General features: G+C 38.3%; 1 protein-coding gene across 1 annotated transcript in view; it reads left to right on the top strand.

Moving 5' to 3' along the window:
• Positions 1-3,843: 3,843 nt before the first annotated feature.
• PLCXD1 (phosphatidylinositol specific phospholipase C X domain containing 1) overlaps positions 3,844-22,736 on the top strand; it is a 40,509-nt gene continuing 21,616 nt past the window's right edge. The window contains exon 1 of the mRNA XM_074213688.1: positions 3,844-3,976. The gene's annotated coding sequence lies outside the window, so the exon portion shown is untranslated. The remainder of the gene's footprint in view (positions 3,977-22,736) is intronic.

Genomic DNA, 22,736 nt, shown 5'->3' with positions numbered 1-22,736 from the left:
TGAGGTGGGGGGGCCCTGCTGTCCTATGGGGGGGCCTAGACTGCGATTTAGATCTGAATGTGGTCAGAGCCCCAGAGTCCTCTTCCAGGGACAGAGCCTGGCAGTCTCTCTTCACTCCCCTCCCTCAGTTCAATGGGCTCATGCCCTGGGGGCTCCTGGTTACCGGCTCTGCCTGCTTCTGTTCTTGGATCTGGGCTGCCCAAAGACCACATTGCTGGCTGTGTGCCCTGAGGGCTGGGTTTTACATGCTCACTCTGGCAGAGGTCCCCCGCTGTTCCCTCAATTTGTGCCCAGTGCTCCCCGGGGCATAGCTCAGGAGACTCCCCCGCTGCTGTGAGACGTGACTCCCAGCGCCCTGGGGCTGCCTCCAGGAGGCTGAAGTTCTTTCCCTCTGGCAGGTCACCCCTCTGGCAGGCCACCCCTCTGACTCCAGGGAGCAGAGCCTTTCTGCTCTTTTCCAGGTTACCTTGAATAGGAGAACTGCCTCCCTGGGTCCCTCTGTGGGTTCTGTCTCTCTAAAGTTTAGTTAGAGTTCTTAGTTTCAAAGTTTTATGAGAGAGCTTCTAAGAGACTTTGCTCTCTTGTCACCATCTTGGCTCCGCCCCCAACCTAGTCTATTATTTTTTAAGCAATCATAAGCAAGAGGATTTTAGAAAAGCTTGGAAAGTCTCACTTGAACTGATGGTGAGTGAAGTAAGCAGAACCTGTACAACATTGTATACATTAACAACAACATCATTGTATGATGCTCATCCATGATGGACTTAGCTCCTCTCAGCAGCTCAGTGATCAAGCATAATCCTAAAAGACTTGTGATAGAAAATGCCATTCATATCCAGAGAAAGAAACATGGATTCTGAATGTAGACCAAAGCATATGCTTTTCACTTTTTAAAACTTGTTTTTCTTTCACATGTTTTTTCCTCTTTTAGTTTTTATTTTTCTTTTGCAACGTGACTAATATGTAAATAAGTTAAACATGATTGTACATGTACAATCTATATCAGATTACTTGTTGTCATGGGGAGGGGGGGAAGAGAGGGTGGTAGAAAGAAGTGAAACTCAAAAGTTTACAAAAAGATGCATGTTGAAAACTACATTTTGTTTTTTTGCAAGGCAATGGGGTTAAGTGGCTTGCCCAAGATCACACAGCTAGGTAATTATTAAGTGTCTTGAGGTCAGATTTGAACTCAGGTGCTCCTGACTCCAGGGCTGGTGCTCTATCCACTGTGCCACCCAACTGCCAGAAAACTACCTTTGCATACAATTGGAAAAATAAAGTAAAATATCATTCAAAAGAAATAAAAGAATAAAATCTATAAACTATAGACTAGTGAGCTTGATTTTATTGTCATTCTAGAACAGATTGATCAAGATATGATTAGTGAAATCTAGAAAAGAAAGTAGTAATCCCATAAAGCCAGCATGATTTTATCCAGAATATAATGTAGACAAATGGGTGGTGCAGTGAATAACACTGGCACCTGGAGTCAGGATGGTCCAAATTCATATTCAGTCTCAGACACTAACTATGTGTGTGAGCCTAGACAAGGCACCTAATGTCTATTTGCCTCAGTTTCCTCATCTGTAAAATAAGTACTATAATAATAGCATCTACTTCCCAGGCTTGCTGGGAGAATAAAATGAAATATTATTTGTAAAGTGTTTTGCCAAATTTAAAGAACTAAAAAAATATTAGTTATTATTATTATTAAGAACAAATCATGCCAGATTAAACATTTCCTTTTTTATTATGAGGTTAATAAACAAGTAGATGGGATACTCTGGAAATAATTTTCCTAGATTTCAACAGAGTCTGATAAAATGTCTCATGAAAGTGTCACATGCTGTTCTTGTAGATAAGATGAAGAGATGAGATGGCACGATTAGATAGATTTGGGATTGGTTGAATAACTGGAATCTAAGTAAAGCCTCCATACAGAAACAATAGAAAGGTAGAATCAACTTGGTTGTGGATGTATGGAGCACAGGAGTGGAAAGAGTCATATCTGATCCTGAGATTCTGACCCTAAGTCATTTGGAGTGATAGTGAAATAGGGAAGTTAAGATGCTTTGAATACAAGATGACTGGGTGATTTCAACAGATGGACTATTTAACTTTAAAAGACAGAAATCACGTACTTTGGTATTATTACAACTCTAATAAAATGATCCCAAGGAGGTAAAGGATGGAGAGAAATGTCCCATGTACACACACACACACACAAAAACTATAACAGCACTTTTTGTTTTCCAAAGAAAGGAAATATGTATTAAGTACCTACTATGTGCCAGAGACTTTGCTTTACAGATATTCTCATTTAATCCTCACACAACCCTGAGGAGTAGGTTCTTTTACTATCTCTATTTTACAGTTGAGGAAACTGAGGCAGACAGCATGCAAATAAATTACATGGGGTTACAGAGCTAACTCAATTCAAGCATAGATCCTCCTGACTATATTTAGCTCTCTATCACTCTAGATTCTCTGAGTACTGGAAGAAAAGTCAACTGTTGGTGAATTAGGAAATGACTGAATGCATAATGGCAAATGAATAAAATTGGAATAGTACTATAAGAAATGACTATGACTATGACTATGATTTTCTATAGAAACTTGGGAAGACTTGTATGATACAAGAGTGAAGTAAGCAGAACCAGGAGAACAATTTACATAATAAATACAATGATGTAAAAGAAAATAATTGTAAAAGACCTTAGAACCCTGATTAATGCAGTGATTAATTATGACTTCAGAGAATTGGCATGAAGCTTGTCTCCCTTCTCTAAGCACAGAGTTGGTGGACTATAGGTATGGATTGAGGCATGCATTTTCAGATGCTTCAGTGCATAGGGTTGTTTTGCTTAATTTCACTTATTTGTTCCAAGAGAGCATTCCATCTGGTGATGGTATTTGGGGAATGATAGTGATGTGAAAAGATCATCAATGAAGAAATTGAACCAAAATGAAACAGTCCCATTTTCCTTCTCTTTCAGGTTGCTGATTATTTTATGAATGGAATACATTACAGTCAAACAATAACAATACTGGGCAGATGTAGGTCTCCAGAAGTGGAATTGATTACAAACACACAATAAATCATATACTGGAAACCTGGACTGGATAATGGGGGGGGGAAAAAACAACATGAAGGAAAGGCAATATTATTTTGAGGCAAAAGACCTGAACTTGAGCCCAACTCCATCACTTCCCCCTTCTGGGGGCCCTCAGTTTTCACATGTAAAAATGGGCTTTAGATTGAATGTCCCTTGAGATTTTTTTACCAATCTAAGATTCTAGGGATTTTCTTGAGACCCTTTCCAGCTATAAATTCTGGGCTCAAGTAACCTATTATTTCTCTTCCCCTTTGAAATCTGAGACTAAAAGGCTGCATTTTATTTGTTCCTGTAGAGAGTCTTTGAAGTTTCACCACAAAGAGAGCAATAGAACAAATCCCTGACCAGATTTACTTAGTAATTAAGACTGCTTGAGTTTCCCCTCACCCCACAGTTGCTTCAATTCCAGATGTTGCAATAGTGAAGAGCTATGTTTCAGGGAGGATATGTTTGACCAGGTAAACTTTAAGTCCCAAAGATGAAAGATGATTATTATTATTTGTCCTCCTGGCTTGGTTTCCCTAAATCTTTGGCTACATAAAGGCTTATAGTGTTTTCTACTCTCAGAGGACTTGGAAAGGTCAATATATTGGGAAACTGACAGCTTCTACCTGCCTAGCTCCTCCTTCCTCCTCATACCTGGAGAGGGAGTAGGTGTTGTGTGAGTGATTGGCCAATCATAGACTGAGGCTGAAAGCATGTTTGTTTTTTAGGAAGTCGTGTCCAGAAATATGGCTTTGGATAGTCTACAGACAGAGGAAGAGGAAGAAAAGAATGAGGCACTGAGGCTGCTATGTAGAATCTTTTTATTTTTCTTAAAGAAGTGAATGGTTTATGCTGAGAACTCAATGTCCAAGGAGGTAAGTGCCAAATTTAAATTAAAAAAATGTTTTTATCCTATTCTAAACCCAGAACTCAGTGACTACCAGGATATCTAAGTGAGGATAAGTTTGCACATGGCTGAAAATACTGTATGTAAACGTTTGCTTGTACCTAAGGGCAGGAAAGACAAAGGGAAAAATGGAGAGAGGAAAAAGAATCTGTAACTGGTTTGTCTAGAGCAGAGGTCTGTGGACCCCAGGTGTTTTCAAGGTCAAAACTATTTTCATAGTATCAATAAACTATTATTTGTCTATTAAAATACTCCTCCTTTTTCCAACTACATATCTAGTAAGGCTGAAGTTTCTTCATATACTTCAACCAAAACAACATATGGCAACAGATTGAATACAGAAGCCTATAAGAGAATCCATCTGTCTTCTATTAAATCAGAAATTAAAGAGATTCACAAAATAACATAAATTAATGCCACTCTTATTGGGGTTTTTTGGAAAATGTAGTTATTTTCATAAAAATGCTGTTTGTGTTAACATGAAATAGGCTTCTGATTCTTATTATATTAGATTGAATTAATTTATCAGTTTTAATACCAAAATGATAAATATCAATTATAACTCACATAAAATTTCTTTGGAATTCTCAATAATTTTTAAGAGTATAAAGGATTCTTGAGACCTGAAAGTTTGAAAACTACTAAAATATTATCATAGCTTGTTTCAATAAAAACATTAAGGTTAGTGCTCAGTAGAGGTGCTATCTGAACATAGGCATACTGCTGTAGCTCTAAAGGTAAGCTATTCCCACTCCCTTATTTTACAGATGAAGCAATTTGATTTTACCCAAGGACACACAGGTTGTCGGTGGCAGTGCCAGGTCCCAGGTCCCTTCCAATCATTTCTTTTAGTTTTCCTTATAAAATGAGGGCAGTAACCTAATGAAGATGTAAGTTTGACCCTGCCTCAGACATTTACCAGTTCTGTGATCCTGGGCAAGTCACTGCAGCTCTCAGACTAAGTTTCCTCATCTGTAAGGTAAATATGATAATAACACCTATTATATTGAGGATCATAAATATGCAAAATGCTTTGCAAACCTTAAAACACTATATAAATATAAGCTATTGCTGTGGTTATTGTTATACTTTGTCTCCAACACATTCATCTGAGAGACTATTAACACTATTAAAAGCAATATGGTTTCAATTTTGGGAGCACACTAATTGGCTACCAATAAGAATTATTTGTTTATCAGCCAAAAAGAATAATGATTAAGAAAACATATTCATTAATGAATTAATTTATCAAAATAATTCATTGATGAACTCAGCATAGCTATTTTAATGCTGCTTCATTGTTGCTCTATGTTTCAGACTAACTGATTATACATCAACATTTTAGTCAACTATGAACATTAAGCACCTACTTTGTGCTAAGAGCAGAAGAAATATAAAGAACAAAAGATAACCTTTGCACTCATGAGTTCACAATGAAATGTATTTGCGTACGTGCACATGTGTATACCTATGTATGTTCATGTGTGTGTGTGGGTACAAACATGTGCATGCAAGTGTATGTAAATATGTGTGTGTGGGCATACTCATGTGCATGCATGTTTATTCAGTGCATCATTTGCTTAATTCCAAGTACTGGAGGATACCTCCTCTAGGAGGGGGTTTGTTAAGGGGTGAAATCCAAACTGTTTGTATGCAAGGATATTCTTTGATCTTGTTGGGTCAACCAAGGTCTCTATGCATTTTGTCTAACTCTGTGTTAACTTTGCTGAAATTTATGCATAGTTTGTAAAGTCCTTCTCAATATCTGAGGATTTGTTTTTGTCCCATTTTGATCAGAAAAACAACTTCATTGACATTGTCTGCAAATGACTCCCAGGGTTATAGAGGTGACACTGGGCTCATACATTGTGCCAGGAGAAGCAGGTCCTAACAAATTGGAAAGGTTTTGAGTGTAGATCCAAAGGATGAATTTGTCATACATGGACCAGCACTGTTAAGCTTAAGAACTTTTATCACCAGATTGCTGTCTATCAGGTATAGATTTTTTTTTTATTTTTAGCAAGAGTCTCTTTAAAAAAAAACTAACTTTTGGTACAGTGATGGTAGAGACAGTACGATGGGATACACAGGGCACTAGATTTGATGTCAAGAAAATCTTGGATTTAGACTCTGAATCTTGAACATGGCTATGCCTACTTCTGACTTTTTTTTTAATCTTAATTGAAATTTTATTTTATTTTTTCTAATTACATGCAATGGTAGTTTTTCAACATTCCTCTATTTGCAAATTTATGATGTGAGGGGCAAAAGTGTTGACTTTTCAGAAACATAGTGCTAAATTAATCTAAGCCATAGGCCTATTTCTATTTCTCAAGAATCAGGTGAGCGTGAGAACCCAGATCTCTGGCTAGAAAAATTATGTCACCCTAACCTTATAAGATGTAAACAAAGACAGACCCTCTTGGGAAAGCTTAGGTACACCTCCCTTCTCTTCGGATCATCAAGTTTGATCAATTGTTGTAAGGGTCACCAAAAAAGAGGAGGGGTAGGGGGTTATGGTTTTTGTAGTTTTTTAACCCTGCTTCAGCTTCTGTATTCGGCTTTTCCTGCTCTCTCTCTCTCTCTCATAAAGTTAGGAACTGCCCTGCTTCTTGCAAGAACTGAATTAAATTTTAACTCTTTGCTACCACTTCGAGAGGACTCTGAGTAGTCATTTTGGGTTAGGGTTTAAATTCCCTGAACATGAGTTTCACATTTTTCTATCACCTTCACTTCTCTCTTCTCATGATGGTGAATAGTTTGGTAAAAGTTGTACGTGTTGTATATTTGTGTTTAACATATTAACGTATTAGTCATGTTGTGAAAGAAATATCAGGACTAAGGGTAAAGGAAAAAACCATGAAAAAGGAAGAAAAACATAAAAAGTTTTTTAGTATGCATTCAGACTTCATGGGTTTTTTTTCCTCCTCTGTCTGTGGATGGCATTGTCCAGGGCAAGTTTCCCAGACTTGTCTTTGATCTCTGAACTGCTGAAAGGAGTTGCATCCATCATAGTTGATCATCTCACAATGTCATTATTAATGTTTACATTGTTCTCTTGGTTCTGCTTCCTTCACTCAGTATCAGTTCATGCAATTCTTTCATGATTTTCTAATCTCTGACCACTCAGGATTTCTTATAGAACAATAGTTCCCCATTCATATACCACAACTTGTTCAGTCATTCCCCAATTGATCGGCATCCCCTCAATTTCCAATTCATCGCCACTGCAAAAAAGAGCTACAATAAATATTTTTGAACATGTGAGACTTTTCCTGATTTTTTATTATTTCTTTGGGATAAAGATCTAGTATTGGTATTACTGAGTCAAAGGGTTTCCTCAAAAACCTATATGACTATGTCACTTCTATATGAAATAGTTGCTATTATTATATTATCCTTTTTTAAGAATAAAGAAATTCTAGCTAAGAGACAATGAATGACTTAACAATGTGGTAAGTAAATATGATAGAAACAATTAATTCCATAACAGTGGAAAGGGAAGTAATGTCCAAATGAGGCTAAGCTCAGGTTATGAAGGGCTTTAAAAGTCAAAGAGAAATTTCAATTTTATAGAAATAATAAGAAATCGTGGAGTCTATTGAAGGTGTCATGTTCAAATTGGTGCTTTTAAAAGACCTTTTAGAAGCTGCTCAAAGAGATCAATTAATAGACCACTGAAATATTCTGTGCAAAAAGATATTGCTCCTACTAAGGAGATGACTGAGTGTACAAAGATGTGGAGTCAGGAAGACATGAGTTTGAATTAATTGTTCCTGTCATACGATAGATGTTATTGCTGCCAATCATACTTATCAATATGCAGAGACATTTTAAGAATTGGGCTTCATTATGTTCACTCAGATCACAGGACTGGGGTTCTAAATTACCACTGACCCTAAAATAAAGTTTTCCCAAGATTTATATAGTTTCCAAATATATCAGAGGAAAAAAAAAGAAGATGCAATCAAGATTTTTTTTTTTAGGTTTTTTGCAAGGCAAATGCGGTTAAGTGGCTTGCCCAAGGCCACACAGCTAGGTAATTATTAAGTGTCTGAGACCGGATTTGAACCCAGGTACTCCTGACTCCAGGGCTGGTGCTTTATCCACTACTGCACCTAGCCACCCCCCACTATGCCACCTAGCCACCCCATGCAATCAAGATTTAAATTTCAAAGATACACTTGTAAAATTTATATTAGGCTAATGGAGAGAAAGGTTTACATGTTAAAAAATAATAGGAAGAAAACTACCTCAGATCAAGTTGTAAATTGATCTACGTGCCTAAATAGGAGATAGGTATTGACAGCTTAACAGATAGATATCTTAAACAGAGGCAAAAAGAATTTTTAACCCCCTAACCAGTTAGTCATCCTCAGTTAAATGATTGGAAATCTCAGCTAAATCCTATACTATTAGGAAAACCTGTCAGTTTTGAAATTTTCCTTTTAAAGAAGATAGCTGAACTGAAACCAGTTAGAAAAGAAATTAAAAACCATTACAACAATTATCTATACTTGAATGATAATTATCCTCCTTGTTTTTTCCCCTTTCCTACCTCAAATACTCATATATGCAAAAGAAGGGAAGTGGGGATACATTTTCTCATTTCATTTCTGGAATCAAGATTGTTCCTTATAACTATGTGGCATTCAAGTTTTTTTGTTTGCTTCTTTGTTTTTTCAGGGTTTTTTTGCAAGGCAATGGGGTTAAGTGATTTGCCCAAGATCACACAGCTAGGTAATTTTTAAGTGTCTGAAGTCAGAATTGAACTCAGGTCCTCCTGACTCCAGGACTGGTGCTCTATCCCTGTGCCACCTAGCTATCCCACTATGCCACCTAGCTGCCCCGACTTCTTTGTTTTTTAAAGAACCCTAAAACAGCTGAAAGTAGGGATAGGTTAGGGCCAGAAGACCTTTAAGAGCTAATTGCAATTTTCAGTGAGAGTACTTACACTTCAGAAATGGGTAAATGCTACAAATCAGGTTTGCTTTAATTTGTTTTGTTGTTGTTTTGTTGAGGCAATAAAGATTAAGTGACTTGTCCAGGTTCACACAGCTAGTATGTATGAGACCAGATATGAATTCAGATCCACTTGACTTCAGTCATAAGCTGTCCCTATTGTGTGGTTGATTGCCTAGATTAGACTAGGCTTGACTAACCCATGTTGACTGAATAAAATTAAAATGTAATTGGGGGGTGGCTAGGTGGCGTAGTGGATAAAGCACTAGCCCTGGAGTCAGGAGGACCTGGGTTCAAATCCGGTCTCAGACACTTAATAATTACCTAGCTGTGTGGCCTTGGGCAAGCCACTTAACCCTGTTTGCCTTACAAAAAAAAAACCTAAAAAAAATTTAATTGGAAAAAATTTAGCAAAATAAATAAAAATACAGCAGGGATCCTTATGTATGATATAGGTTTTTTTCTTTTTCTTTTTTTTTTAGATTTTTCAAGACAATAGGGTTAAGTGGCTTGCCCAAGGCCACACGGCTAGGTAATTATTAAGTGTCTGAGGTCGGATTTGAACCCAGGTACCCCGACTCTGGTGCTCTATCCACTGGGCCACCTAGCTGCCCCTACAATATAGTTCTGTCCCTCCTCTTTCTTTTTGAGTTTGACACCACCGGTCTAGTATTTAGGAAGTGATTGAGAGAAAGTCAATAATACAGAAAAAACTTTAAAGTTTCCTTCCAAAATAAAAGAAAAATAGAAAACTGATTGTTAAATAGTTACTAGTGCACCACTGATTGGAATTCTTTCATTTTATAGAGGAGGGTCATTGCGTCAAACATGGTCCTTAGGCTTCTTGAAATTTCTGAGGTGACAATTCCTTATACACTCATTCACTTATCCATACATTCCTCCATTCCTCCATAGTTCACAGCTCTTCACTGGGACAAGTGAGCTCAGTCAATGGGGCAAGGCTCTGATGATATCACAAAAAGCAGGATGAAGGGTTTACAGAGCACCCAGCTTCTATTATTGGTGAGATAGAGTATTCAGAATGATCTGTTTCTTTGGATTCCTTATATATCAGCTAGGTGGCATAGAGGATAGATTATGAGACTAGGACTCAGGAAGATTTGAATTTAAATTCTGTTTTAGACAAGTTAGCTATGAAAGGTTGTTACCAAATTTTTTTCATCCTAAATTTCCTCATATGTAAAATAGGGATGACATCTCATAGAGCCGTACATGTCCTTTATAAACCTTAAATCACCACCCAATTGCTAATTATTATAATGTACCTACAACATGCAGAGGATAATAAGATGAAAAATAAGGAAGGGATGGAAACAGATCTAAGCATCTATCATGTTCTAACATGCTTTACAAAAATCATCTCATTTGATACCTTGCTTTTAGGAATTTGCAATCAGTGGGTCTTCCACAAATTGTAAATATGATAGATGATAAAATCCAAGAACTGAATTAAAGTGAAATTAAATCTGATACACATCAATGGATTTAGATCTTAAAATAACCATGCAAAAGTCTGAGATGGGGAAGGTAAAGGCAGTGCAACAACTGTTGTGGGGGACAAAAAAGATCTTGGAATTTTAGTTCATCTCAAGTTCAAATAGGAGCCAAAAGTCTGGTGTCACTGTAGTAAAGATTAATACAGGAAAAAGTGGCATTAGGAGAAATGTAATGTCCAGATCAAGGAATGTTATAGTCCCACTGTCATCTGGGTTGATCCACAAAATCTTCTGCACCATATTCAATTCTATATATGATATCGGAGAGATACTGACAAACTAGAGAAATGATCAGCATAGTGACCAGTATGAAAACCATGTGGAACAGTTGAAGGGCAAGGGAATATTTATTCTGGAGAAGAGCAGATTAAGAAATGGAAGTATGAAGGATTGCCATGTAGAAATGTGATTGGATTTGTTCTCTTTTGTTCTAGAAAGAAGAATTATAGCAAAAGGATGCAAATTTTGTGGAGGGATAGTGATGAATATTTTGACTCAGATTAGGAAGAACTTTTGAACGGTTGGAAAGGTACAAAAACTGGAATGGATTGCCTTATGAGGTAGTGAGTTAGCCATCATTACAAGTATTTAAACAGAGATTGAATGACAATTCCATAAAAATATTATACAAAGAGTTCTACTAGGTAGATGGCTATTTTGGAGAACCTCTAAGGATTCTTAATGCTGTGAATCTATAATTACAAGGAAATTTGTTTTTCTCAGATACAATTTTTCTCTAAATATGCAGTCACATGACCTTAAAATCTAGCAGAGAAGCAACCAGAAGAACACTTTAAAAGTAACTAAAAATATCAGTAAATTTGAATCTGAAGGAGCATTTCAAAAAATGCAAAATTGATCTGAGCTCAAACATGGATGATTGACATTTACAGCTAATATCCAAATTTTATTTTAGGTAGTTGAGATAGAGGGTAATGTGAAGTGTGAAATCAATGTTCTTCTTGATAATTTTTAGAGCCTTCTTTGATCTCAGAAATATTTTGAGAATTCTTTTTATTATTGTTTATTAGTGGAATTAGGCTATCATCTATGGGATGAGATACAGGACAAGTAATTTTAATCTAAAGTGGAGGGTTGAGGTAGCTAGGTGGCATAGTGGATAAAGCACAGGCCCTGGAGTCAGGAGTACCTGGGTTCAAATCCAGGCTCAGACACTTGATAATTACCTAACTGTGTGGCCTTGGGCAAGCCACTTAACCCCATTTGACTTGCAACAACAAAAAAAGGTGGAGGGCTGGGGGCAGAGCCAAGATGGCGACAAGAGGAGATCGTGTCTTAGGCACTCTCTCATAAATCTTTGAAACTAAGGACTTTAACTAAATTTTTGAGAGACAGAACCCACAAAGGGACCCAGGGAGGCAGCTCTCCTACTCAAGGTAACCTGGAAAAGAGCAGAAAGACTCTGCTTCCTGGGTCGGAGCGGTGGCCTGCCAGAGGGGCGGCCCGCCAGAACGAAAGAACTTCAGACTCCCAGAGACAGCCTCAGGGTTCTGGGAGCCTCGGCTCACAGCAGCAGGGGAGTTTCTTATGCCCCGGGGAGCACTGGGCACAAATTGGGGGAACAGCAGGGGACCTCTGCCAGAGTGAGCATGTGAAGTTCAGCCCTCAGGGCACACAGCGAGCAGCATGGCCACTGCATTCCAGGTCCAGGAAACATAAGCAGGCGCAGCAGGAGGGGAGTGAAGAGAGAATGCCCAGCTCTGTCCTCTGCCCCTAGAACAGGACTCTAGGGCTCTGACCACATTCAGATCCTGATCACAGTCTAGCCCCCCACCCATAGAACAGCAGGGACCCCCCACCTCAGCCCCATGGCAGATGGGGGCACCTATGGTCATTCACAGACCAAGAGGGAGGACAGAGCCTCACACACTGAGACCCTTGTGGGAGTGTCCCAGAAACTCAGGAAGCACCCAAAAACAGGCTTAGGCTGGGAAAATGAGCAAGCAGAGAAAAAAAGAGGAACATCATTGAGAAATACATTATCTATGATCCCAAAAAGGATCAATATACTCAGTATCAAGATGAGGAAACACAAGCTCCTGCATCTAAAGACTTCAAGAAAAAGAGAAATTGGGATCAGGTTATGACAGAGCTCAAAAAAGACTTTGAAAATCAAATGACGGAGTTAAAAGAAAAACTGGGAAAAGAAATGAGAGAAATGCAGGAAAAACATGAAAATGAAGTCAGCAGCCTAGTTAAGGAAATCCAAAAAAATGCTAAAAACCAGCTTAGGTCAAATGGATAAATGGTCAAATGGATAAAATGGATAAAACAGTTCAAACAGTTATTGAGGAGAAGAATGCTTTAAAAAGCAAAATTGGCCAGATGGAAAAAAGAGATAAGAAAGTTCTCTGAGGAAAACAGATCCTTCAGACAAAGAACAGAACTCAGGGAGATCGATAAATTTACGAGAAATCAGGACTCATTACTTCAAAACCAAAAAAAAATGAAAAATTAGAAGAAAATATGAAACATCTCATTGAAAAAAACAACTAATATGGAAAAAACAGATTTAGGAAAGATAATTTAAAAATTATTGGAATAGGGGCAGCTAGGTGGTGTAGTGGATAAAGCACCAGCCCTGGAGTCAGGAGAACCTGGGTTCAAATCTGGTCTGAGACACTTAATAATTACCTAGCTGTGTGGCCTTGGGCAAGCCAGTTAACCCTGTTTCCCTTACAAAAACCTAAAAAAATTTTTAAAAAATTATTGGAATACCTGAAAGTCATGATCAGGAAAAGAGCCTTGACATCATTTTCAAAGAATTACTACAGGAAAATTGCCCTGATATCCTAGAAGCAGAGGGCAAAATAGAAATGGAAAGAATCCACCAATCTCCCCGGAGAAAGAGATCCCAAAAAACCAACCCCTGGGAATATTATAGCCAAGTTCCAGAACTCCCAAGTCAAAGAGAAAATATTACAAGCAGCCAGAAGGACACAGTTCAAATACCATGGAGCTGCAGTCAGGATCACACAAGACTTAGCAGCAACTACATTGGAAGCTCGTAGGGCTTGGAATATAATATACCAGAAGGAAAAAGAGCTTAGAATGCAGACAAGAATCAACTACCCAGCAAGGCTGAATGTCCTCTTCCAGGGAAAAAGATGGACTTTCAATGAACCAGGGGAATTTCAAATGTTCCTGTTGGAATGGCCAGAGCTGAACAGAAGGTTTGATTTTCAAATACAGGACTCAGGTGAAGCATAGAGGTTGAAGGAGAGTGTAAAAATATGAGGGACTTAATGATGATGAACTGCATGTATTCCTGCATAGAAAAATGACAGTAATAATACTCATATGAACCTTCTCAGTTAATAGAGCAGGTAGAAGGAGCTTTTATAGTTGAAGCACAGGAGAAAGCTGAATTTGAAAATAAAATATGGTATAAAAATGCAGTCAATAGAAAAAAGGGAAATGTAATGGGAGAAAGAAAAAGGAGAGGGGGGGGGATAGGCCAAGATATTTCATATAATAAGATTTTTCTTTATTACAATGAGCTATTGCAATGATATGGAAGGGGGGAAGAGAAGGGGGAATGAGGGAATCTTTGCTCTCATCAGGGGTGGCTAGGAGAGGAAACAGCATATATACTCAATGGGGTATAGACATCTGGAGTAAGAAGGAGAGGGGGGGGACAGGGGGAAGGGGGGGGATGTGAGTGATGGAGGAGAGGATGGACCATGGGGGGGAGAGTGGTCAGATATAACACATTTTCTTTTTTTACTTCTTGCAAGGGGCTGGGATTGGATGGCCTGTCTGGGATGATAGGGCCAGGTGGATGCTGGGCCAAAGGGGTGGTAGCAGGGCTCAGGGCCTCTTAGCCCCAGGACCAGGGATCTGTCTGCTGCACCACTCAGCTACCCTACAGCAGAGTCAGAGTGAAAGGAGAGAGAAAATATAGTACATCGTAGTGGAGAAATACGAAAGGAGGGAGTTGCGATCAGCAATGGCAATGGTGGAAAAATATGGAAGTAACTTTTGCCATGGACTTATCATAAAGAATGTGATCCACCCATGATAGAGTTGTTGGTGTTGGAACAAAGATTGAAGCACATTTTTTATTATTATTATTTGGGGGGGTGCAGGGCAAATGAGGCTAGGTGGCCTGCCTGGAGACACAGGGTGATTGTTGTGTGTCTGAGGCCGGATTTGGACCCGGATGCCCCTGGCTCAAGGGCCAATGCTCTGTCCACCACCCAGCCACCCCTACTATTATTACTATTTAATTTTATTTTGGGTTTTTTTTCTTTTGTTTTTTGTTTTTTGCAGGGCAGTGGGGTTGGGGTGGCTTGCATGTCACACGGCTGGGTGATTGTTGGGTGTATGGGGCGGGATATGGGCTCGGGTGCTCCTGGCTCCAGGGCTGGTGCTCTGTCCATTGCACCACCTGGCCAAACCTACAATTATTACTATTATTTTTTTTAATTTTTTCTCTCCTCTTTATCGCTCAAGTGAGTCTATATTTTTGGAGGGAGGGGGTATTTTGTTTACTCTTAAATTTACTCTTAAACAAGAATATTTTATTAATGTATAAAAATCATTCTTTGTAAAAAAAATTGTGCATACCCTTTGATCCAGCATACCACTCCTTGGTCTATACCCTGAAGAGATGATGAAAAACAGTAAAAACATCACTTGCACAAAAATATTCATAGCAGCCCTGTTTGTGGTGGAAAAGAATTGGAAATCAAGTAAATGTCCTTCAATTGGGGAATGGCTTAGCAAACTGTGGTATATGTATGGAACACTACTGGTCTATTAGAAACCAGGGGGTGGGAATTCAGGGAAGCCTGGAGGGATTTGCATGAACTGATGCTGAGTGAGATGAGCAGAACCAGAAAAACACCGTACACCCTAACAGCAACATGGGAGTGATGATCAACATTGTTGGAGTCATTCATTCCATCAGTGCAACAATCAGGGACAATTTGGGGCTGTCTGCAATGGAGAATACCATCTGTATCCAGAGAAACAACTGTGGAGTTTGAACAAAGACCAAGGACTATTACCTTAAATTTAGAAAAAAAAAACAAAACCCGGATATCTTATTGTCTGATCTTGCTATCTCTTATACTTTATGTTTCTTCCTTAAGGATATCATTTCTCTCTCATCGCACTCAATTTGGATCAATCTTTACCATGGAAACAATGTAAAGACTGACAAACTGCCTTCTGTGGGGGTGGAGGTGGGGGGGAGGGAAGTAAGATTTGGGGAAAAATTGTAAAACTCAAAATAAATAAAATCTTTAATAAAAAAAAAGAAGAAGAAAAAGAAAGTGGAGGGCTTCAGGAAGTAGATGAGGAGCATTGGGTAATAGGTTTGACAAGCATGGTAGACACCAAGCATTTTTGCTGTCATTGTACTTGCCCAGCCACGTTATGACATGGCTTGGCAGGTTACTTAGTCTAAATGATGGCTCTGTATTGATCTATCACAACTGTTCTCCAAGAAGAGAGTCAAGCTCATATAAACTTTGAGGTAGTTAGACAAAACCACTAGCTTCACTGTGGCTAAGGTGCAAATGAATTTTGCATGGCATTGCCACTACTGAGCACATTTTTCTTGTAGTTCAATCACTTTTCTATCTCTTTAATAGAGGCAAATGTAAAGTTCTTCACTTGGGTTCAAAAAGTCAACTTTTAATGTGGAGGACATGATTACAAAATAGTTCATATGCAAAATAACTGGAGGCTGTAGTGGACTTAAAGTTCAATATTAATCAAAAAGATTATATGACAGCTAAAGGAAGTAATTTGTTCTTAAGCTATTTTAATGGAGGCATTAGTATTTGGAATAAGGGAATTGATAGCTGCTGTATTAGCCCCAAATTTGGAATATTATGTTCAGTTCTGGAAGTCAGATTTTAAGAAGGACATTTATAAGTTGTTCAATGTCCAAAAGAGGGTGCTGGATGGTGTAAAGGTGAGTAAGTTCAATTGAATGACCTGGAGAAGTTTAGTTTACTGAAGAAAAATGCTAAAGAAACGTAGAAGCTGTCTTCAAGAATTGGATGGTCAAGAGCAGCTAAGTGGCAGAGAGGACAGAACATCAGCCTTAGAGTCAGGAGGACCTGATTTCAAATCAGCCTTAGACACTTGATACTAACTAGCTATGTGACCTTGGGCATGTTATTTAATCTCATTGCCTCACAAAAAACCAAAAAGCAAACAAAAAATTGAATGGGCTTTTCTTGGAAGAGAAGTTAGATTTGTTCTATTTGGTCCCAGGAAATGAAATCAGGAACAAAATATGGGAGTTGCAAAGAAAGAGATTTTGGCTCATTGTAAAGAAAAATTGTTAGGGTGGCTAGGTGGCACAGTCGATAGAGCACTGGCCCTGGAGTCAAGAGTACCTGAGTTCAAATATGACCTCAGACACTTAATAATTACCTGGCTCTGTGGCCTTGGCCAAGCCACTTAACCTCATTTGCCTTGCAAAAATCTTAAAAAAAAAAAAAAGAAAGAAAAATTGTTGATCTGAAATGTTTGGAAGTAGAATTAGCTGCCATGGAAAGTAATGAGCTTCCCTTTTCCAAAGGGCTTCCTTTAGGTGAAGCTGGTCAGAGATATTGTTGAGGAATTCTTCAAGTCCAAATTGGACTGGATGGCCCCTGAAGACCTTTCCAGCTCTGAGATTCTATGATTTTTTTTCCTGGCCATGAGGACACAGAGAAGTAGAAGTGGTTGAGAAATACTAGAGAAAAAAAATAATCTATTGCAAATTTCCCCTCCCCACCATAGTCATTTAATAAATATTTATTAAATACCTACTATATTTGGTGCTAAGAGCAAGAGATACAATTAATTACAAAAAGAAAAGATAGTCCTTGCCATCAAGGAGTTTGCAATCTAATGAGAGAAAATAAGACAAAAGGAAGTTAAAATGTAGGGAATATGGAGAGGGTAAATAAAGCATACTGCAGAGAGGCCGAGTGGAAAAGTCAGAGAAGTCAGAGATGGTGATGAAAAGCTTTCAGGATGATAGGGTTATCACATTAATGAGCTTCCTAATCCTAGGCTATCATTCAGCATATTTAAAAAAAAAAAATCTTAGTATAATGCAAGGAACTATGCCAGGAAATGCAGACATATACACATACATACACACGCAGGGATGAAAAATGCAGAATAAGAATGTTTTAGATATTTAAAAATTTTATTTTTTCCTAATTATACATAAAGACAATTTTTAACCTTTGCTTTGATATTTTTACAATTTTGAGTTCCAAATTCTCTCCCACCTTCCCTCCCTTCCCCTATCATTGAGAAGGCAAGAGCAGTGTAATAAAGGTTATACTTGTGTAGTCATGTAAAACACATTTTCATATCAGTCATGTTGTGAAATAAAACAGACAACATGAGGCAGCTAGGTGGCACAGTGGATAAAGCACTGGCCCTGGAGTCAGGAGTACCTGAGTTCAGATCCTGCCTCAGACACTTAGTAATTACCTAGTTGTGGGGCCTTAGGCAAGCCACTTGACCCCATTGCCTTGCAAAAAAAAAATCCTAAAAAAATAAAAAATAAAACAAAAACCCCAAGAAAAGTAAGTTTAAAAAATTATGTCTTGATCTGTATCCAGATTACATCAGTTCTTTTTTTTTCCTTAAAAATAATGGTTCATTTTCTCCCAATTAACATGTTAAAACAATTTTAACATTTTTTAAGTTCCAAATTCTAAACCTCTCTCTCTCTCTCTCTCTCTCTCTCTCTCTCTCTCTCTCTCTCTCTCTCTCTCTCTCTCTCTCTCTTCCCACCTTTGTTCTGAGATGGTAAGCAATCCAATATAGATTATCCATGTGCAATTATCATGTAAGCATTTCCATATGAATCACTTTGTACAAGAAGTCTCAAAAAAAAAGAAACAATAAAAGAAAGAAGGTAGGTAGGAAAGAAAGGAGAGATAATAATAATATCCTTCAGTCTATATTTAGACAACATAAGTTCTCTCTCTGGAGGGGAATAGCATGTTTCATCACAAGTCCATTGGGATTGTCTTGACTCATTGTAATTCATTTATTCATTTATTCATTTATTTATTTATTTGTTTGTTTGTTTATTTATTTATTTTGAATTTTACAATTTTTCCCCTAATCTCGCTTCCATTCCCCCCCCCCCACAGAAGGCAGTCTTATAGTCTTTACATTGTTTCCATGGTATGCATTATTGCATCATTGTATTTCTGAAAATAGTTGTCATTCACAATTTTTCATCACACAATATTGCTGTTATTGAGTACAATATTCTCCTGGCTCTGCTCACTTTACTTTGTATTAATTCATGTAAGGCTTTACAAGTTTTTCTGAAATTATTCTGCTTGTCATTTCTTAAAGTACAATAATATTTCATCACAAATATATACCTCAAATATTCAGCCATTCCTCAATTGATGGACATCCCCTAGATTTCCAATTCTTAGCCACCACAAAAAGAGATGCTATAAATATTTCTGTACAAATAGATCCTTCCATCCCTCCCTTTTAAAAATTTCTTTAAGATGGTTTTATAACCTTTTGGAAATAGTTCCAAATAACTTTCCAGAATGGTTGGACCAGTTTACCACTACATGCATTAGTGTCCCAATTTTCTCATATTTATCATTTTCTTTTTTTATCATGTTAACCAATTCCATTAGTTCTTTCTTTCTTTTTCTTTTTCTTTTCTTTTTTTTTTTTTTGCAAGGCAAATGGGGTTAAGTGGCTTGCCCAAGGCCACACAGCTAAGTAATTATTAAGTGTCTGAGGTCAGATTTGAACTCAGGTACTCCTAATTCCAGGGCTGGTGCTCTAACCAATGAGTCACCTAGTCGCCCCCATTAATTCTTTCTTAAAGAGTTTTTTTTTTATGACTCACCATTTCCTTTATTTGTACAAAATAATGAATAATCATCCTCTCTCTGGGGGGAAAACAGTGGTTTAGGATTTAAGCAAGTCCTTATGTCCTAATGCATCTATTTTGAAGGTTTGGGACTGGCTGTTTTACCTCCAGCATCTTTGGGTTTGGACTCAGCAGGCTTAGCAGCCCTAGCATCAGACTTGGTGACCTTGGTGACAGACTTGGTGGCCTTGGGGTCAGTGGGCTTGGCAGCCTTGGGGTCAGTGGTTCTGGCAACCTTACAGTCAGGCTTAGTGATCCTGGGGCCTGGACATTTGATGCTGATCCTAGGGCCTGGGCACTTGGTGGCCATCTTGTGACCAGCACGCCGGGCACTGGCCTTGGGGATCTTGGACCTGAGGAGCTTGGCCTTGGAGGCCTTGGTGCTCAGGGCCTTGATAGCTTCTGCTTGGGCCTGGATGGCTTTGGCGTTGTTGGCCTGCATCTTCTTCAACCCTTTCTTGTTGTGTTTCTTGGCAAAGCATGTGTTTCTCAGAAACTTGGGATCAACCCCTTTCAGAGACTTGTATCTCTGTGACCTAGGTTTCTTGATGCCATTTCTGTGTCACTTTCGTGATTGATTATGGGTGGTATGATTCTTAGACTTGGCCATCTTTACACTGCAGCCGGTGCTAGCAGGCGCTCCACTGACCAGAAGAGGCCAAAAGCATGAAAGGGAGGAAGCTCTTAAAGAGTTTTAAAAAATACATTGGATAAAAATGATATGAAGTGATACGTTCTTTAATTGCCAAATGAAATTTTTTGGAGACTCCAAAGTTCCCTCAAAATTCTCTGTCAAAATAGGTGGATATGTTGTGTTCTTAGTGAGTGGAGATTGGAAGACTCTTTTTCAAAAGAGGCAGCCTGAGTAAATAACAGAAAAAGAAAAATTTGACCATAGAGAATTACTTTAGTCCCATGAAAGCTCAAAACACATACTCAGATGATGACAAAATCGCAGCTTCCATATCCAAAACCTCCAAGAGAAATAGAAAATGGGATTAGACTATGGATGAGCTCAAAAAAGACATTGAAAAGCAATTAAGGGAGGTGGAAGAAAAAATGGGAGGAGAAATGAGAGCAATGCAGGAAAAATCATGAAAACCAAATCAAAAGCTTGGTGAAAGAAATACAAAAAAAAAACCTGAAGAAAATAACATGTCAAAAACCAGTGTAGGGGGCGGCTAGGTGGCACAGTGGATAGAGCACTGGCCCTGGAGTCAAGAGTATCTGAGTTCAAATCCAGCCTCAGACATTTAATAATTACCTAGCCGTGTGGCCTTGGGCAGGCTACTTAACCCCATTGCCTTGCCAAAAAAACTAAAACAACAACAACAACAACAACAACAACAACAACAAAAACCAGTTTAGGCCTAATGGGAAAAAAAAAGGCAAATGAGAAGAATGTCTTAAAAAAGCAGAACTGGCCAACTGGATAAGGAGATAAAAAAGCTCTCTGAAGCAAATAACTCCTTCAAGTGCAAAATGGAACTAAAGTAAGCTGATGACTTTGTAAGAAATCAGGAAGAAATAAAACTCTTCCAAAAAAGCCAAAAATTAGAAGAAAATGTGAAATATCTCATTGGAAAAACAACCAACCTCGAAAACAGATCCAGAAGAATTAATTTAAAAATTACTTGGCTGTCTGAAAGCCACAATCATGAAAAGAGCCTAGACTTCATTTTTCAAAAAAATAATACAGCAAAATTGCCTTGAGATCCTAGAAGGAGAGGGTAAAATAGAAATTGAAGGAATTCACCGGTTACCCCCTAAAAGAGATCCCAAAAGAAAAACTTCCAGGAATATTATAGTCAAATTCCAAAACTCCCAAATCAAAGAGAAAATTCTAAAAGCTGCCAGAAACAAACAATTCAACTACTGAGACTCCATAGTCAAGGTTACACAGGATCTGGCAGCATCTACATTAAGGGCTCATAGGTAGTGGAAGGCAAAAGATCTTGGTTTACAACTGAGAACAACTACCTAGCAAAACTGAACATCCTCTTTCAGGGGAAAAGATGGACTTTCAGTGAAACAGGGGACTTTCACACTTTCCTACTGAAACAACCAGAGTTGAACAGAAAGTTTGATCTCCAAGTACAGGACTCTGGTGAACCATAAAAGGAGTGGAAGAGAGGTACTAACTATGAGGAACTTAGTGATATTGAACTGTTTGTATTCCTACATGGGAAGAAGATATTGATAACTCATATGAACTTTCTCATTTATAAGAACTGTTAGAAGAAGCATATGTAGACAGGGCACAGGAAGGAGCAGAATATAATGGTATAATATAGTAAAAAGATGGAGTCGATGGGTGATAAAGGAAAGTAATGGGAGGAAGAGAAAGGAGAAGAAGGAGCTAAGAAATTTCACTTAAGAGTCAAGAAAAAGCTTTTTCTTTTTTTTTAATTAAAGATTTTATTTGGGTTTCTGAGTTTTACAATTTTCCTCCCAATCTTATTTCCCTCCCCCCACCCCCCACAGAAAGCAATCTGTCAATCTTTACTTTGTTTCCATGTTGTACATTGATCCAAATTGAGTGTGATGAAAGAGAAATGATATCCTTAAGGAAGAAACAAAAAGTCTTAGACATAACAAGATCAGACAATAAGATATCTGGTTTTTTCCCTAAATTAAAGGGAATAGTCCTTGAACTTTGTTCAAACTCTGCTACTCTTTATCTGGATACAGATGGCACTCTCCTTTGCAGACAGCCCAAAATTGTCCCTGATTATTGCACTGATGGAATGAGCAAGTCCATCAAGGTAGAACATCACCCCCATGTTGCTGTTAGGGTGTACTAGTGTTTTTCTGGTTCTGCTCATCTCACTCAGCATCAGTTCATGCAAATCCTTCCAGGCTTCCCTGAATTCCTATCCCTCCTGGTTTTTTTTTTTGTTTGGTTGGTTTTTTTTTTCTTTCAGATTTTGCAAGGCAATGGGGTAAAGTGGCTTGCCCAAGGCCACACGGCTAGGTAATTATTAAGTGTCTGAGGACGGATTTGAACTCAGGTAGTCCTGACTCCAAGGCCAGTGCTCTATCCACTGCGCCACCTAGCCCCACCCCCCCTCCAGTTTCTAATAGAACAATAGTGTTCCATGACATACAGATACCACATTTTGCTAAGCCATTCCCCAGTTGAAAGACATTTACTTGATTTTCAATTCTTTGCCACCACAAACAGGGCTGCTATGAACATTTTTGTACAAGTGATGTTTTTACCCTTTTTCATCATCTCTTCAGGGTATAGATCCAGTAGTGGTATTGCTGGGTCAAAGGGTATGATCATTTTTGTTGTCCTTTGGGCATAGTTACAAATAAGGAAAAAAGCTTTTTCAATGGAGTGGAAA

This window comes from Macrotis lagotis, chromosome 1, assembly GCF_037893015.1.
Source record: "Macrotis lagotis isolate mMagLag1 chromosome 1, bilby.v1.9.chrom.fasta, whole genome shotgun sequence".
Classification (NCBI taxonomy): domain Eukaryota; kingdom Metazoa; phylum Chordata; class Mammalia; order Peramelemorphia; family Peramelidae; genus Macrotis; species Macrotis lagotis.
This window is presented reverse-complemented; position numbering and strand designations above follow the sequence as displayed.